Source organism: Giraffa tippelskirchi, chromosome 10 (assembly GCF_054371585.1).
Source record: "Giraffa tippelskirchi isolate mGirTip1 chromosome 10, T2T-mGirTip1v1.2.pri, whole genome shotgun sequence".
Taxonomy (NCBI): Eukaryota; Metazoa; Chordata; class Mammalia; order Artiodactyla; family Giraffidae; genus Giraffa; species Giraffa tippelskirchi.
In genome coordinates this window covers 70,230,491-70,248,533 of record NC_137284.1, presented here as the reverse complement: position 1 = coordinate 70,248,533, position 18,043 = coordinate 70,230,491, and the positions used below count along the sequence as shown (strand labels likewise).

General features: G+C 35.0%; 1 protein-coding gene and 1 long non-coding RNA gene across 13 annotated transcripts in view; one reads left to right on the top strand and one right to left on the bottom strand.

Annotated features, from left to right (window-relative positions):
• The window catches only part of DGKB (diacylglycerol kinase beta), a 1,170,055-nt gene that overhangs the window by 362,409 nt on the left and 789,603 nt on the right, over positions 1–18,043 (top strand). The window lies entirely within an intron of this gene.
• On the bottom strand, positions 9,877–13,724 carry LOC145523121 (uncharacterized). Its single transcript, XR_014066364.1, has 2 exons — positions 13,692–13,724; positions 9,877–12,643 (listed from the first exon to the last, which is right to left on the bottom strand). It is a non-coding gene; the product is annotated as an uncharacterized LOC145523121 (long non-coding RNA).

Below are 18,043 nucleotides of genomic sequence, written 5' to 3'. Positions count from 1 at the left end.
AAACAATTTAGTGAGAATCCTTAAATTTATATGTAGACTTTCTTATGAGATGAGCTTGACTTATGAGTTTGAGTAAACTCAGAGAAATAGTGAAAAACAGGGAAGCCTGGCATGCTGCAGTTTATGAGGCTGCAAAGAGTCAGATATGACTGAGCAACTGAACAACAACAATGAGATACTCTGATTTATGTCTTCCTCTTAATTTTGTTACACATTCCCACAAGAGCTAGAAAGAGGATGTTAGGCAAAAACTTGGCCTACATTTAAATTATCACTTTCTCAAGTTTTGTTTCTAGAGTTCTCTTCTTAAAAAATAAGAGCTTTTATATCCACATCATTTGAAACTTTAAAGTTTAAGTGTGTATGAAGTGTGTCTGATACAGTCGAGCTACTCCTGAAGTAAGAGACACTCGGACCTGTTACCTTACTTGTCATCTGTTTTGCCCCTCAGTTTTCAGAAAGACTAGGTACGTGAGTTATACAGGGTCACATAGCTAAGTAGTGACACCTCTGGGGTAAAGACCTGGAATATCTGTATCTCGGTATAGTTGTTTCCACTATTTCTGAAGAAGCTCTTGGCCTTTCCTGGCAAAATGAATCCTGTGAATTAAAGGCAACATTCTTCTCTTGTCTCTTTTCACTTGGGTTGCTATAACAGCCCAAGTCCATGCTTTACTTCCTTTTTGTAATCTCTTGTGCTACATTCAGGCTGTGCTGTGCTTAGTTGCTCAGTCATGTCCAACTCTTTGCAACCCCATGGACTGTAGCCTGCCAGGCTTCTTTGTTCATGGGGATTCTCCAGGCCAGAATACTGAAGAATTCTTCCCTACTGAGGGGTCGAACCCACATGTCCCGCATTGCGGGCAGATGCTTTACTGTCTGAGCCACCAGGGAAGCCCAAGAATACTGGAGTGGGTAACCTATCCCTTCTCCATGGGATCTTCCAGATCCAGGAATCGAACCAGGGTGTTCTGCATTGCAGGCTGATTCTTTACCAGCTGAGCTATCAGGGAAGCCCATATATATATATATATCCCCTCATTTTTAGATTTCCTTCCCAATTAGATCATCACAGAGCATTGAGCAGAAGCAACTCTAGGGTTGTACTTTTTATTACTGAATTGCTCTGGCTGTCAAGAATTTCATTTTTAGAATGAAAAATTTAAAATTTTGCTACATTTATGTCTTCCCCCAATTATTATCTTCATCAAGTCTTTATCCTGTACAATACTCCTTCACTGACTACTGATTCCAGCTCAGTGTCCTTACACTGTCCTTGAAATCTTTTAGATTTGCAATCTCTCTCTCTCTCTCTTTTTTAATTCAGCCTGACTACATTTCTTTTGAACTCTTCAGAGTTTTAATGGAGGGTGATGAACTCTTAGTGTTTATGCCTGACTCGAATAGTTCAAAATCTTTTGTACAGCTATTCCACTTGTTAACCAATGTGTTCTCTTCATATTGCCAATTATTTATTACTTTTGTATAGAACTCTTCCTTCTGAAGAACTTATTTGCTTCATAATAATATTTTATGTATTGTAAACATTAACATTTTTTGGCAGTAGTATTTTGGAGAAGGTTCAGGAAAGGAAAATATGATTTATTTGTTCATAGAAATAGTACTCACAGAAATCCTGTTAGTTTAGAATAAAAAGACTGAATGACCACTTGCAATGCATGAACTAATTTAAAAAAGGAGACAAATTATACTTTCTTGTGACAACTGGGGATATTTGAATATGGTTTAAAGACTAGATATGAATTTTTGTCAGTTATTATAGGTGTCATAATGGTATTTTAACTTTGTCATGATCCTTATTCTTAGGAATTACATGATGAAGAAAGTATAGGTGAGGTGTCATTATGCCTATAACTTACCATAAAGTAACACCAAAACATGTATTTACACAGATAAATGACAGATAAACAAATATGACAAAATACTGTAATTACTGAAGCTGGTTTGAGGGCATGTTTTTCATACTGTGAAATTTTTTATAAACAAAACTGTAACCAAATAAAGGACTATTATACTAAGAAGATGCTCTAAAGCAGTAATACCCAAATGTTTCTCTCCCTTTTGTTGGATAATATAATTTTGGAATGTAGGAACTCTATGACAGAGAAGAGAAAATGTGTGTTAGGAGGCATTTCTAGGACTTGCAACACTATCCCCTTCAATGCCACTTACGTAATTTCTGATACACATCAATATTAATCTTACCTCATCAGTGTGATTTGATGCCATGTTTTTCTAAACTAATGTTCCAGTTTTTCATAGTAATCCCCCATGGGGCAGTGTAGAAGGAAAATAATATTTATTTGGTGTCAGTTCAAAATATTTAACTCAGACTTATAGACAAAAGAATCAATTATTTTAAATTATTAAGATCTAGTCTTATAGCTATGAAAATTGATGCTTATTCATTTATTCTTTTTTTATTAAGTATTTGAGTTGGATACTATGATAGAAACTGAACATAAAAGGATTAATAAGGCATCATCTCTCTTCTCAAGAGACATAATATAGTGGGTGATACAAAGGAGAGAACGGGAAATTATATGATCTGGGAGGTAAAGCTCCTGCAACTACAGAGAAGCTAAACTCTAATGGAAAAATGAGAGAATGAGAGAAAGAGAGAATTTACCTAACTACCTGAAAAATTCCAGGACTATTCTAGCTTTAGGCATAGCTTCCTGCCCTCAGGAATTTGTCTCCATCTCTCAACTCTGATTTTTCTCTCCCCTAAGCTTCCTTGTCTTTCCTTCTGGCGGCAGGGTGACTTGAGCAGTGATCCATGAATACCTTACTGGTGTACAAACCTGGCAGAAAGAGCTGTCATTGTTTCTGATTGTTCAGGGAAATCCTAGAGCTGATGATGCTAAATAGCTTCTGAACTCATTTGCTCATTGCCCCAAGTGCCGTCGCTTTGACTATCTGGGTCTCAATTATAGCGTCATCCAGGGAGGGCCTCTGGAATAACACCGAGAGTACGGGGGAAGTGGATTCTAAAGGAGATTGGTAAGTAGGCAAATATGACACCTATTCATTACAGAAAAGGAGATGTGACAAATAAGAGATTACAAGGTACTTGGGGAAGCTTAAGAGAGATACTATACATCAACCAAGGTGATTCCATGTGAATTAAGAACAAGAGTATGATGTCATATTCAAAATTTTTCCTCTTACCAGCTTTGGCACTATACATGCATTCACATGTCTTTTATAAAGCAGAGAATAAGTTGCCTTTTTATGTTTACTTTTTCCTTTATTTGATATCATGTATTTACAGAACTAGTTATGAAGAACTAAATATTGTGTCATGATTTTCACTGTATTTTCATTTATGCATGTGTAAGATCCAGACACTTTTTAGGAAATTTATATAAGACCTATAGCCATATGATCAATAAATACAGTACAATGCTAGGCAGTAATCCCATATACATTAAAGAATATTAGAATCATTTAAATATAAACTGGTTACAGAACATTTTTTTAATCTTTCTGAACTTCACCTTGAATTAAAGTTAGCTATTCAGGAAGATTGTAAATTAAGATAGAGTTATAAGAAAAATGGAAGCGTAACCCTAGAGTGTGAAATTATGATGGAGAAATCAGAGAATAACATGACATATAAATTTGAACAAAATATTCAAATATTTTTGAAATAAAATATGAAGAACTATTAACATCCTAGTGTATATGTAAAATAATAGTGAAATTATTACCAGAAAAATTTAAAACTGCAAATTCAAGTAAGCAGAAATAATTTGAATTGGTATAAAGATCTTTTTAAAACATGATTACTATTTGTAGTATATATTTACAGGATATATTTTAATTAAAAAGATATAAATACATTTGAGATTCAAATTCTATGAATTCTTAGTAAAATTACTTTGGAAGGAACCGGAAAGAGGCATAGAGATCATTTCCTTGGAATACTTACAAGATGGAATTATAAGGTCACACCTTTTGTTTAAAAATCTTACTAGTATTGATCAATTAGGTATTTCAGTAGTTGAAAACAAAATCATAGTTTATCTTAAAAAAAGTTATACACTTCCATGGACTACAAACTGGAGAGAAACGTGAAATAAAATATGTAACTAAATATGTAGGCATGCTGGAATTTGCTTTTAGGCTCACATATAAGAGGCTGAGATTTCAGTGCTTGTGTATCATTGTGAGCTAAAAGAACCTCGCGAAAGATGAGATGCCAGAAATATGGTCAAAGTTAGGAAACACGTTCTTTGGTGAGTCTAATCAGTGAGAAGAAGCTTGAAAATGATGTCCTTGTTGCTTTGAACATCACAAACAAGAAAGGGTAGCAAAGCAGCTAGAATCTTGGAATGACTACCCGCTGGCTGATAACTTATTCTGTGATAATCCCATTTTCACTGGAGCAGTATGCCACAGGGCAGCAGCTTTCAGTGTTTAGATGGTATACTACACAATTCTCAGGGTTATGACTTGCATTGTAGCCCAAATAAATGGATCCACCAGAGTTGTGTGGTCTTAGGATAACAATTCACCAACCTTAATCTTAAGGTTAGGCAGTGGGCTTTAAGACTGAATGAAGGCAATTATATAACTTCTATAAAGAAAGAGATGAGACTAAAACAAGGAATAAATCTACTCAAAATAGACCTAAAAATATAAATATGATAACCAATAAGGAAAAAGAAAACTAGCAAACAAAACACAGCCAATAAAAATCAGTTCTAACAGAATTTTAATAATTTTATGACTGAAAATTTTCACAAGAAACTAGAATTTATAAACAACTGCAGGAACAAGACATAATGAATTACAATAAGTAGAAGTGAAATAATAATAGGTGCATCTGAAAAGAGGTGAAGAAATCTCTGGAAAAGAAAATATTGTTACTGAGATCCAATAAACTGAATAGGTAGAAAAATGCCTAAGTTGGAAACAAGTAGATGAGTAAATTGGAAGATAGTAGAGGATGATTCCCCAAATGTAGCACAGATGAAGTTAAAATAAGAAAGGAACATTACAGAGACACGAAAAAGTAGATTGAGAATATGTCACATGTGACTGTTGGGAGTGCTGGAAAAAGAGAATGGAAGTTGTGAGTTGATGTTTGAAAAACGATTCCGATGAATTATCTAGAATTGAAGGAAGACACAAATCTTCCATTTGAAAGTGAATGGCCAGTGCTGAACAGGAAAGATAGAAAGGTCAAGGGATGGATAGATGGATGGATGGTTGAGTAGAAATAAAGAGATACATACATGCATATGTAGATAAGCACAGAAACACAAAAAAATGTATTGGGAGTGTAATATTGAAGCTGCAGAATATATAAGAAGTAAATATTAAAAGAAATGAGATGAAGAAGACAATACCTGATTTATTTTTTAAATGCTTAGGGGCTGACATCTTCTTCAATAAGTGAAATCACCACACAATGAAAAAATCATTCAAAATGCTCAAGGAAATTTACTGGAAAAAATATACTTTTTCAAATTGATGTCAACTGATTTAAGAGTAGAGACAAGTAAATACTTAGCCTCAAAGCTTAGTGCCAAAACTACCTGAATTAAAAACACTACTGACAAAAACACCAGAAACAGAAAGTGAACTCAATATAAAGAAACAGTACAAGAACCAATGTGGTAAATGTAATGCATTGTTGAGTAGAATAATTAATAATAAGGAATGTTTTAAGTTTCAAAAGGAAGTATTGAAATTCTAGACAACAGTTAAAAGGAAAATAAGGGCAGTGTTCACTTGTTACTGAAATATGCTAACACCCTTTTGAAACAGAAATAGAGAAACTGAACTATTTTAGATATTAGGAATATTGGCTATTGTTATAATACATATAAGCATAATCAACTTAAAACATCATGTCTAGTTTTCTAAAGATAAAAAAAAGAAAAAATAGTACAAAAAGCACACATACCCACCTACACAAATACATAGACACTCACATATATCATGTGATAGAAATAAATTCAATTAAAAAGCAATCATAATTAAGTCAAACACATTAACTCAGTCATGAAGAGATGGTGCCTAACAGATTTGAAGAAAAAGAAAGCCATTTGATATTTTTAAATCAACCGAAAATGAAGAAATGAGAAACAAACAAGACAGGGTGAAATTAAAATAATGGCAGGAGATATTTAGGTAAGTTATAATCACTCCTTGCACACTAACACACTTACACAATTAGCTGGTATAACAATGCTAGATAAAAGAATTAAAAGCAAAAGTGTTAATAAAAATAAGTAGGCTGTCTCCTGGTATTGAGAGATCCAAACCAATGTAATAATAGAGGAGGAAAATAAACCACTCTCTCCTCTTAAAATGTTTGCTCAAATAACATCTTCACCAAGAAACTTAAAATTCATTCCTCTATTTATATTGAAAACTACCCTCAGCTTAAACACTTCAAACCCTCCTTTCTTGCTTTATTTTTCAGCACTGTAATTTCTGAGATTTTTCATTATGTTTATAGTTTGTTTTTTAGTTTATGAATAAAGATAAATTGCTAAAAATTTTATGAAAATATTTTCTGCAAATATTAAATATATACACTCTCTCTGTTTATGAATTCATAAATATGCAGCAAATGTGAAAAGAAATCAGGATGGTGAAGATCCTCTTCAGTTTTATCATGTGGTTATTTGCAGGTAATGTTGATAAGAATATGTATACAGGCTTAATGAATCTTTTTATTTCAAATTAATTTTTCATTTTGAATTGTTGTAAGTGAACTGAAGGAAAATATAACACAGTATTTGTTAAATATGTGAGGTGGGTACACAGATGATTGTAATTTTATTCTCTAAGGTTCTCTGCATTTTTGATATATTACTAATGGAATAATGATTTCATCAATCAGAATTTGATAACATTTCAACCTTGTTTCATAAATTAATTACATTAGAAATGTTAACAAATAAGGATGTTAAAAAATATTCAGAGAAGATCATAGAAATTAAAAATAATATTTTGTGTGATCTTCACAAAATAGCCTGAGAGAAGCCAAATACATACTACTGACCGTATTAATATTAGGCTGGCGAGATTTTAATGGATCTACCAACTTAAGTGCTATAACCCCCACATTCCTACTGGTTGTAATGAACATTTGCAGAAAAATAATTGCATTTGTAAAATTAATGACAGCAGAGAAATAAGAGAGGCAAAAAAGAATTGTAGAAAGGAGTGCTCCTTTAAAATTAGACTGCAGTTACAGTAGTGGCAGTGATTTTGTAAACTGGAAATTAAATCAAGTACAAAAATGATTAAAATCAACTTAATAGGCTTTAATTTGTAATATAATAGTGAACTCTTGATTTAAAAGGACCATAAATTAGGGACAAAATCCCTGAGATTGACAATAGTTGTAACCTTAGATATAAGAATTTCTCAGGGAGATTGTTAATCTTATCACAAATTTGCTTTTAAAGTCAACTTGTACATACATTTTTTTGTAAAACCTGAGATGTGTGTACATCTCTCTACTTCTGGAAAGCAATATTGTTGTTTTTCAGTCGTTCAGTTGTGTCCACCTCTTTGCAACCCCATGGACTACAGCACACCAGGTTTCCCTGTCATTCACCATCTCCCAGAGCTTGCTCAAACTCATGTCCATTGAGTCAGTGATGCCATCTCATCCTCTGTCATCCCCTTCTCCTCCTGCCTTCAGTCTTTCCCAGCATCAGGTTCTTTTCTAATGAATCAGCGCTTTGTATCAGGTGGCCAAAGTATACATGTATTATTAATCTTCTTCTTTAAAATTCTTAAGTACAAAGTATACAAAATATTTGAGTGATACTTTAAAATCATACAGTCTTCCCTGATATCTAAAAACTGAGTATTGTGGTAAGATTCAGATACCCAGACAGAGAAGGCAGATACAGGGTCAATGTGTTCTGGAAGCTGAAAGAGGAAATACAGTATTTGAATATCACAAGTGAAGGGTGCATGGAGAAGACGCAGGAATACTTTCTTGGGACATTAGTGCTGGATTGACACATCCTGATAAGTCAAGATGAAGGAAGAGAGGAATCCCATTCAAATAGTTTTGTCTTTTCTGAGTCTGAGAAGCTCCATGGACTATTTCTTATAGAATTTATTGCCAATAGTCTTTTACCAGAATGACTGCCATTATTTTTCTTAAAATTCACCCCAATATTAATTCAGAGTAGCAAATGCATGTTTTTCCTCTAGGAATTCTAAGAAGCTTCTCTAGCTGTTGTCTCTGATGTTTTCATTTCCTCTTCCTTTAAAATGTATATTATAATGTATATTATACACAAGTATGGTTAATATAGTGCAGTTCTTTTTAAGCATCTCAACTGGTAATTTTGCCTCATCTGATTTTTTTATGTCATGTATGTATTTTCATAGACACGTGCTTTCCTTTTCTCCTTAATGAGAATGTTAGTGTTCTGCTGAAAGAACGTATTTCTTTAAATTTAGTTGTCAGATTCAAGAAATTCAGTTTAACATGGAGATAATTTCCTATAGAATTTCTTTTTACAAAACTAATATTATGTTTCCATGTGGGGAAATTTTATAGTGGGTTGACATAAAGGTATTTGAATGGAAAAAGTATGAAGGGCTTAATGATAATTCTGGAGATATGATGCGTTTTCCTTGAAGACATTTTGCAAAAAGATGAGGTGTCCTTATATTAAACAAACCCAAAATACTCTAATATTACATTTGCAAAGTAAGTTTATATTAAACAAACCCAAAATACTCTAGTATTATATTTGCAAAGTAAGTTTCAAAGTAGACAGAACAATTTAGTTCTATCATTGCCTCGCTACTTGAGTTGAGACTGTCTCACTCCTTCTTTGAATGAATACTAAGAAGTATTGTCTATTGCCTTTCCACTTCTATGATGAAAATGATGGTTATAATGATGGCAGTTCTTTAAGGTGTGAAAGTACCTTGCAATCATTATTTCATTTAATTTTCATTACATCCTTTTGATGTCATTACCATTATTACTACTAATACAACCGAAACTCAGAAATATTAAGTAACCTGCAAGTATCACATAGCTAGGAAACAAGAAAACTAGAATTTAAACTCAGGACTGTTCGACCCAATGTCCAGTCTTGTCCCAACTGACATTACAATGAAGCTTCTTGATCCTTTACTTGAATGGAACAGTAAATGATTGAGATCCTGTGCTAGACATCCCTTAAGTTCGTCCTTATCAACTACTCTTCACTATCCTCACTCTTCTCACTGTCTGAAATGGGTCCTTAGTTTTCTCCTTAAATTATTTTTGAATAGGATGAATATGTATGTGGTTTAAAAGTTAGACCTTAAAAAAGAGAATAATCTAAGAAGTCTCATTCCCATAACAATGAAGGGCTGTCCCTATTCATTCCTTTCCTCATCTCTGGTTCCCTGTTGGTAACTCATTTTATTGTTTTCTTATTTATCTTCCCAGTGTCTCTTTTTGCAAATATAAGCAACATCTAATATACATTATTATCTTTCTTACTTTTTAGCAGAACTTTTCTGAGATATATATTTTTTCTTGCACTCTGCTTTTTTACTTAACTGGTACTGTTTCCCTAGCTGTATATGAAGATCTTTCTCACTATTTCTTAATAGCTACATTGTATTCTTTATTATCTAAGGAAATTTTCACTGTAGTGATCCTTTTTCAATGATCCCCAAAGCTATATATATGTGTATGTATGTATATATGTATGTATGTATGTATTTGTTTTAGTAATTGGAAAGGATCTTTTTTTCACTCCTGGCAGTTACCAAATTCATCTCATACTTATATGTAATTACAGAGATAAGGTCATTTCAAATTGGTATATCAGAGATGTGGTAGTGTGAATAAAAGACAGTGTAGTCATTGAGAAGCCAGGAAGTTCACTGATAAATTAAAAAGTGGAGTTATATAATGAGAGGTTTTGGAGACCACCCCCCCCCAATATAGTCATTAGGATCAGAGAGACCTGGATTTGAAGTCTTCTTTGCTACTTACAGAATCCATGAACACAAATAAGTTGTTTAGCATCTCTGATCTTCGTTTACCTCCTTTGTAAAATGAGAAAAATAATAGATACCTCAGAAGATCATGATGAGGATAAATGAGGTAATATTGTAGCCGTATAGTAGGCATATAGTAGAAAATTACATCTTCTTTTCTGTATGTTATTGTTCAAGTTAATATTGTCAAAAATATGAGTCTGCTTTTCCATCTTCCTCATCTAATCTTGTCAATGAATGGTTTAAGATGAAACTGTTTTTCTTGGTGTACAGCAATGTGGTTTTCTTTTGAACTGTTGTATAGCCTCCATCTTTTTATTTGGTCTCTTTCTGTGCTGGGCTTCTTATGATTTTATAAGAAGCATCTTAAGTGATCAAGGCCACCCACTGTTTTTAATCAGAGCTGCAGAACTGCATGGAGCTAAAAAAGCATGAGAAGGGTAGCTACATGACAAGGCTGAATGGTAATTGGATTTGGGGATTAGAGTGGCATGAATAAGCTCTGTACTTCTTCATTCTCATATTTGGTGATGTTAGAACATTTTACTCTGGGAAGGCAAAGCAGATTATAGCTCTGAAACAAGGCAAATGACCGTACAACTCAGTCTCAATTCTGTCAAGGCTTCTTGCCACTTGTAAGCAAATCTATTCCTGGAACAGTAATAACCACCACACCCAGCTAGATGGCTATTTTAAGTAATACAGTACTGAAAATGTCAGAAAATTCTTCAGACAGTTTAAACTGGCAAGATGCCCTTTGATCTGTGATTCATCTCAGTGTCCATTTTTTATTGCTTTTGAACGTTTGACAGAGGACTAGCCAATAAGAAGACACACACATGTGTTCATATTTAATTCCTGATGGAGACTGTAAGATGATTTATGTTACAGCTGAAAATGACCTCTATGAACTCTTTCAGAAAAGCAGATTAAAGACAGTTTTTAAGATGCACCAAATAATTTTCCTATTTATTTATAATATTTTTATGGATATTAGCAAAACAAAGCTGATTATTCCACCTTTCCTATGCTTCTGTTAGCTCTCTTCAAGGACTGGTTTGCATTTTCCTAGGTACTTCAGTGTTATTCTTTTACCTCTTGCTTTCATAACTATGAGAGGGATCATCACCTTACAAGACTGAACTTAATGAAAATGCAAATTTAACATATCAATATTTGTGGGACGTGGCTAATGAAGACTGAAAGGGAAATTGACAGCACTAAGTGCATATATTAGAAAGAGGAACAATTCAAATCAATATTCTAATCTCTCACTTCAAGAACCTAGAAAGGTAAGACCAAACTAAATCTGACCAAGAATGGAGGCTGAAAATTACAAAGACAGCAGAAGTCGACAGAATTGAAAACCAACAACAAACCAACAGAGAAATTACATGGAACAAAGAGCTGTTTCTTTGAAAAAATCAATAAAAATTGACAAATCTCTGGAAACAGTGACAGTAAAGAGAGAAAAGACACAGATTGCCAATATCAGGAATGAAGCAGGGGAACAGAACCAATCATAGCTCGCATACTATGAAGTGGATAATCTGATTAGCCCTATAACTATCAAATAAATTGAATATGTGGTTTAATAAAATTCCCTAAAAGAAATCTCTAGGCCTAGATGACTTCACTGAAGAATTCTATCAGGCATTTAAAGAGGGAACACCAGTTCTACACGTACTGATCTATTAAATAGAAAGGAAGGAAATACTGAGCAGTTCGTTTATGAAGCTAGCATTCCCCTGATATCACAACCAGATGAAGATAGTAGAATATCAAAAAATGATAGCCTGACATCCCTCACAAAAATGGCGCAAAAATTCTTAACATAATTTCAGCAAATACAATGTGTAAAGCAATGCAATATAATTAAGTCTGGCTATATTCCAGGGATATCAGAGTGATTCAATGTTAGAAAACCAAACAATTCAATATATCTTGTTATCAGGCCAAAGAACGAAAATCGCACAATTCTTTCAATCAATGCAGAGAAGTCATTTGATAAAATTAAAAGAAAAACTGTCAAAAAAAAGAGAGGGATATACTCAACTTGATAAAGAGCATCTATAAAAAAGACACAACCAACATTCTGCTTAATGGTGAAAGACAAAATGTCTCTCCCGAAGACTGGAACAAAGGAAGGATGTTTATTTTCTCCTTCTAATTCAAAGAGTGTTTGTATTTGTAGCCAAACCAATAAGGAAAGGACAGGAAATGTTGTTTAGTTACTAAGTCATGTCTGACTCTTTGTGACCTTATACATTGCGGCACACCAGGCTCCTCTGTCCTCTACCATCTCCTGGAGTTTGCTCATATTTATGTCCATTGAGTCAGGGATGCTAGCTAACCATCTCATTCTCTGCCACCCTCTTTCCCTTTTGCCTTCCATTTTTCCCAGCTTCAGGGTCTTTTCCATTGAGTGAGCTCTTTGCATCAGGTGGCCCAAGTATTGGAAAGGGAAATAAAAATCAAAAATGAAGAAATAAATCTATCACTATCTGCCGATGAAATAGTTGTCCTTGTTGAAAATCCTCAGAAATCAATTTTTTAAAACTTGGAATTATTAAGAGAGTTTCCGTTTTCAAGATAAAAGATAAAGATTCCAGTATCTGTTGTTTTTCTGTGAATTAGAAAAGAACATATGGACACTGAAGTTCAAAACAATATTATTTATAATTAGTCAAAATATACTCAGATGAAATTCTAACAAAATATGCATAAGACTTGGGTGCTCAAAATTAAACATTGAAATGAAGGAAATCTAATAAAATCTTAGTAAATGGACAGATATGTTCATGGTTTGGAAGCCTCAACATAGCAAAGATGGAAATTATCCCTAATATAATATACAGATTTAATGCAATTACTATCAAAACCTCAGCAAGATTTTTTTAGTAGATACAGACAGTATTTTTCTAAAATTTATATGAAAAAGCTGAAGGAACTAGAGTAGCAGAACAATTTAGAAAAAGAATAAAGTGAGAGGAATTAATTACTCACTTTCAAAAGTTTATTGTATAACCACAGTCATCAAGACTGTGTGGTTTTTTTCAGGTTAGAGACATGATTAATGTAGACAGAGGACACTGAAATAAACCCACAAACAATATGCCTAGCTAATTTTTGACAAAAGTGCAAAACTTAATGGAGAAAAGAACTTTTGAAACAAGAAGTGCTTAAGCAATTAGGCATGCTCTACCTAAACAAAAATACAAATAAATGAGCCTAAATCTTAAAATTTATTAAAAGATTAACTCAAAATGAATCACAGCCTTATTTCTAAAGATATAATACCTTTAAGGAAAAACCAAATAGAAGAAAATCTTAGGGATTGAATGCTAGGCTTGATACTATAAACACAGTCCATAAAAGGAAAATCTGATAAAATGGACCTCATCAAAATAAAACATTGTGCAGTTGACTCTGTTACAAGGAAAAAGGAACAGGCTACTCATTGGGAGAAAATATTTACAAAATGCGTGTGAAAAAGGACCACTATCTAAAATATTCCAAGAACTCTTAAAACTCAACAGTAAAAAAATAGAACAAACATTCCAATTAGAGTATAGACAGAAGACCTGAACAGTTATATCCCTGAAGAGGGTATGCAGATGGTAAATAAGCATGTGAAAAGCTGTCAATATCATTGATGAGACATCACTACTCACCTATTAGAATAGCTAAGTAAAGAAATAGTGGCAACACCACATACTGGATAGAATGTGGAGAAACTGCTCATTCTTTGCTGGCAGGAATTTAGAATGTTACAGCTACTCTAGAAAATAGTTTGGCAGTTTCTTAGTAAACTAAACATGCAACTACCATATAACCCAGCAATTCTACCTTGGGCATTTATCTGAGGGAATTGAAACTATGTTCACATAAAAATGTGTACATAAATCTTTTAAAAAGCATTACAGTACCAAAGACTAGAAACAACCTAGTTGTTCTTCACTTCGTGAATGTTTGAACAAACCATGGGAGCTCCATACAGAAGGATGGTATCCAGAAATACAAATGAACTGACTATTGACACATGCAGCAGCCTGGATAAATTAAGGGAGATTATGCTTTCTTAATTATTAATTAAGGGAGAAAAAATCCAAAAATATTACGTACTGTATGATTTCATATATATCATGGTTTCAAAAATACAAAATTATAAAAACAAAGAATAGATATATTTAAAAAAATATAAAAACAAAGAACAGAGTGTTTGTCAGACTGAGAAGGAGATGGCAGCTAGAGGAAAACAGGAAATGGCAAGATATTACTGTTGAGATAAAGTTAGGAAAAGAACACATGAGATCTCTCTGTTTTATTTCTTAGAACTACATATAAATCTACAGTTATCTCAGATTTAAATGTTTGACTTAACCCCCACCCCCACCCCTCAGTGGTAAACTGCAGCTGTATGTTGCTGAAGTTCAGGGTGTGAGTACTGAGGGATTTTTCTCTGTGTCCTTCCTCCATCCATTGCCATCTTTCAGCAGACCCTCAGTGCCTATGGCACAGATGAAACTTTGTTGCTGCCTCCCATTCTACAGGAGTAGACTGTTGTCCAGTGTTGCTCGGTGTAATGTGTTTTAAAAACACATTATATTAGAGAGTTTGGAATGGATAGGTACACACAGCTATATTTAATATGGATAACCAACAAGGACCTACTGTGTAGCATAGAGAACTCTGCTCAGTGTGATGTGGGAGCCTGGATGGGATGGGAGTTTGGGGGAAAATGGATACATGTATACATTTGGCATGTCCCTTTGCTGTCCACCTGAAACTATCACAACATTGTTAATCAGAAATAGAAAATAAAATTTAAAAAATAGATTGTATTATTATTAGGTGTAGCAAGGCTAACAGATCAGAGAATGCTTGCAATTGAGAAGATAGCTTGTTGCATTCACAGATCTTAAGAGAAGGGGCATATCCTGTGATGTGGAAGCACCAGGGTCAATCAGGAGGCAAAGGAAGCGAGGAGAAAACTTGGGTGAGAGCCTTTATTATGATTTCTGTGAGAAAGAATAGTTGAGGCAGGGTAAGTCAGTTTAGGATTGGTTAATTTGAATAATTAATTTCAGCAGGCTGTGGGTTGTTGGACCTGGTTCTGGTTGTGTGGTGCTTGACTCTGGGGTAATCAGAGCAAATAGATAGTTCATTTCAGTTCAGTCGCTCAGTAGTGTCCAACTCTCTGCGACCCCCTGAATCGCAGCACGCCAGGCCTCCCTGTCCATCACCAACTCCTGGAGTCTACCCAAACCCATGTCCATCGAGTCGGTGATGCTATCCAGCCATCTCATCCTCTGTCATCCCCTTCTCCTCCTGCCCCCAATCCTTCCTAGCATCAGAGTCTTTTCCAATGAGTCAACTCTTCGCATGAGGTGGCCAAAGTATTGGAGTTTCAGCTTCAACATCAGTCCTTCCAATGAACACTCAGGACTGATCTCCTTTAGGATGGACTGGTTGGCTCTCCTTGCAGTCCAAGGGACTCTCAAGAGTCTTCTCCAACACCACAGTTCAAAAGCATCAATTCTGCGGCACTCAGCTTTCTTCACTGTCCAACTCTCACATCCATACATGACTACTGGAAAAACCAATGCCTTGACTAGAATGACCTTTGTTGGCAAAGTAATGTCTCTGCTTTTTAATATACTGTCTAGATTGGTCACAACTTTCCTTCCAAGAAGTAAGCGTCTTTTAATTTCATGGCTGCAATCACCATCTGCAGTGATTTTGGAGCCCCCCAAAATAAAGTCTGACACTGTTTCCACTGTTTCCCCATCTATTTCATCAAGAGGCTCTTTAGTTCTTCATCACTTTCTGCCATAAGGGTGGTGTCATCTGCATATCTGAGGTTATTGATTTTTCTCCCAGCAATCTTGATTGCAGCTTGTGTTTCTTCCAGCCCAGTGTTTCTCATGATGTACTCTGCATATAAGTTAAATAAGCAGGTTGACAATACACAGCCTTGACGTACTCCTTTTCCTATTTGGAACCAGTCTGTTGTTCCATGTCCAGTTCTAACTGTTGCATCTTGACCTGCATACAGGTTTCTCAAGAGACAGGTCAGATGGTCTGGTATTCCCATCTCTTTAATAATTTTCCACAGTTGATTGTGATCCACACAGTCAAAGGCTTTGGCATTGTCAATAAAACAGAAATAGATGTATTTCTGGAACTCTCTTGCTTTTTTGATGATCCAGAGGATGTTGGCAATTTGATCTCTGGTTCCTCTGCCTTTTCTAAAACCAGCTTGAACATCTAAAAACCTGATAAAGGAGAGGTTGGACTGTAAGTTCTAGATTGAGATGAAAATGGCTGCTCACAGGCAAGAAGTGAAAGTGTTAGTCACTCAGTCACGTTTGACTCTGTGACTCCATGGACTATAGCCTGATAGGCTCCTCTCTGTCCATGCAATTCTCCAGGCAAGAGTACTAGAGTGGGTTGCCATTCCCTTCTCCAAGGGATCTTTGAGACACAGGGATCAAACCTGGGTCTCCTGCATTGCAGGGAAATCCTTTACCACTGAGCCATCAGGGAAGCCCCACAGGCAAGATTGAAGTGAAAGTCACTGAGTCATGTCTGACTCTTTGTGACTCCACGGACTATTCAGTCCATGGAATTCTCCAGTGCAGAATACTGGAGTGGATAGCCGTCCTCTTCTCCGGGGGATCTTCCTAACCCAGAGATCGAACCCAGATCTCCCTCACTGCACGCAGATTCTTTTAACAGCTGAGCCACAGGGAAGCCCAAGCATATTGGAGTGGGTAGCCTATTCCTTCTCCAGAGGATCTTCCTGATTCAGGAATTGAACTGGGGTCTCCTGCATTGCAGGTGGTTTCTTTACCAACTGAGCGAACAGGGAAGCCCACAGGCAAGATTGAGAGTTAGCTAGCCCTGCAAAGAACCATCCCTTCAGGTTCAGCAAGGCCCCAAGACATCAAAGCATGATAGTACAAAAAACAAAAGGCATGGTCAATATACATGCTTTTCGTGAAACAGGAGTGACAGTGGAGTGTTTCATATCATCTGTTGTGTTCTCAGACTTAGAAAGATTCTGTACACCCTCTCCTCAGGGCTTCTGAAGTTCTGAATTTTCCTGGCCTTCCCTCAGAGGCAACATACCTCTGCTCTGTATCAGGGCCATGTTCTAAAAGGCATTAGAGATTTTCTTGCTCCTCTTTCAATAGCAGTGAGCTTTTGCTTGGCATCAGTCCAGAGGGCTGTCTGTCCCTTCCCCAGCAGTGTTGTACTGTTGCCTGTTACTCAGTCCAGTCCCCTGGGATCCTGTGGCATGCCTTTGTTTTCCTGCTCTAGCCTCAGTCTAAGCCATGACTTTTTTTCAGAATCTGTAATACTGTAAGTGTATATTTTGTGTATTCCTGAAAATTTTTCTGACCTTTGCTTCCTGTGAAGTTTGTAACAGAAGATATCTGTCCTATTGCTTAAGAACATGAAAAGCAAAAAAAAAAGAGAGATAGGTGATGCTTCCTAGTGACTTTCTGCTAAAGAGTTCAAAAACTATTTGTAAATAATTCTTTGAACTTATGGGACAAAAAGATATAATATAGCTTTCTTTTATCGACAGATCTTTCAGCTGTAGTGAAAAAAGAAAAATTCTTCCTTTCATATCTGAATATTGCACTTTTCAATATTATTGAGATAAATTTGAGGTACCCCAAATTTTGGTATATGAAATAAATATTTAGCTTAATCTGGTATTTCAGAAATGATCTTATTTATGATTTTTTTTAGAATGTACCGTGTCTGTTCAGTTTGTGATTATGATTCAATATTTGATTTTCTATTTTGGGTTTTCAGCTTGAAAAAAGAGACTTAACTTTCTTTGTGTTACACTCATCCTGTTACATGCTCTTTCTCACAGGTGTTTTGATTCAGGAGGCCTTGGATTTCTAGTTCAGTTCTCTATTACATATATGTATGATTTATTTCTCTATTATATATATGTATGGTGTGTGATTACATATATGTATAACCATACATATATGTATGATTT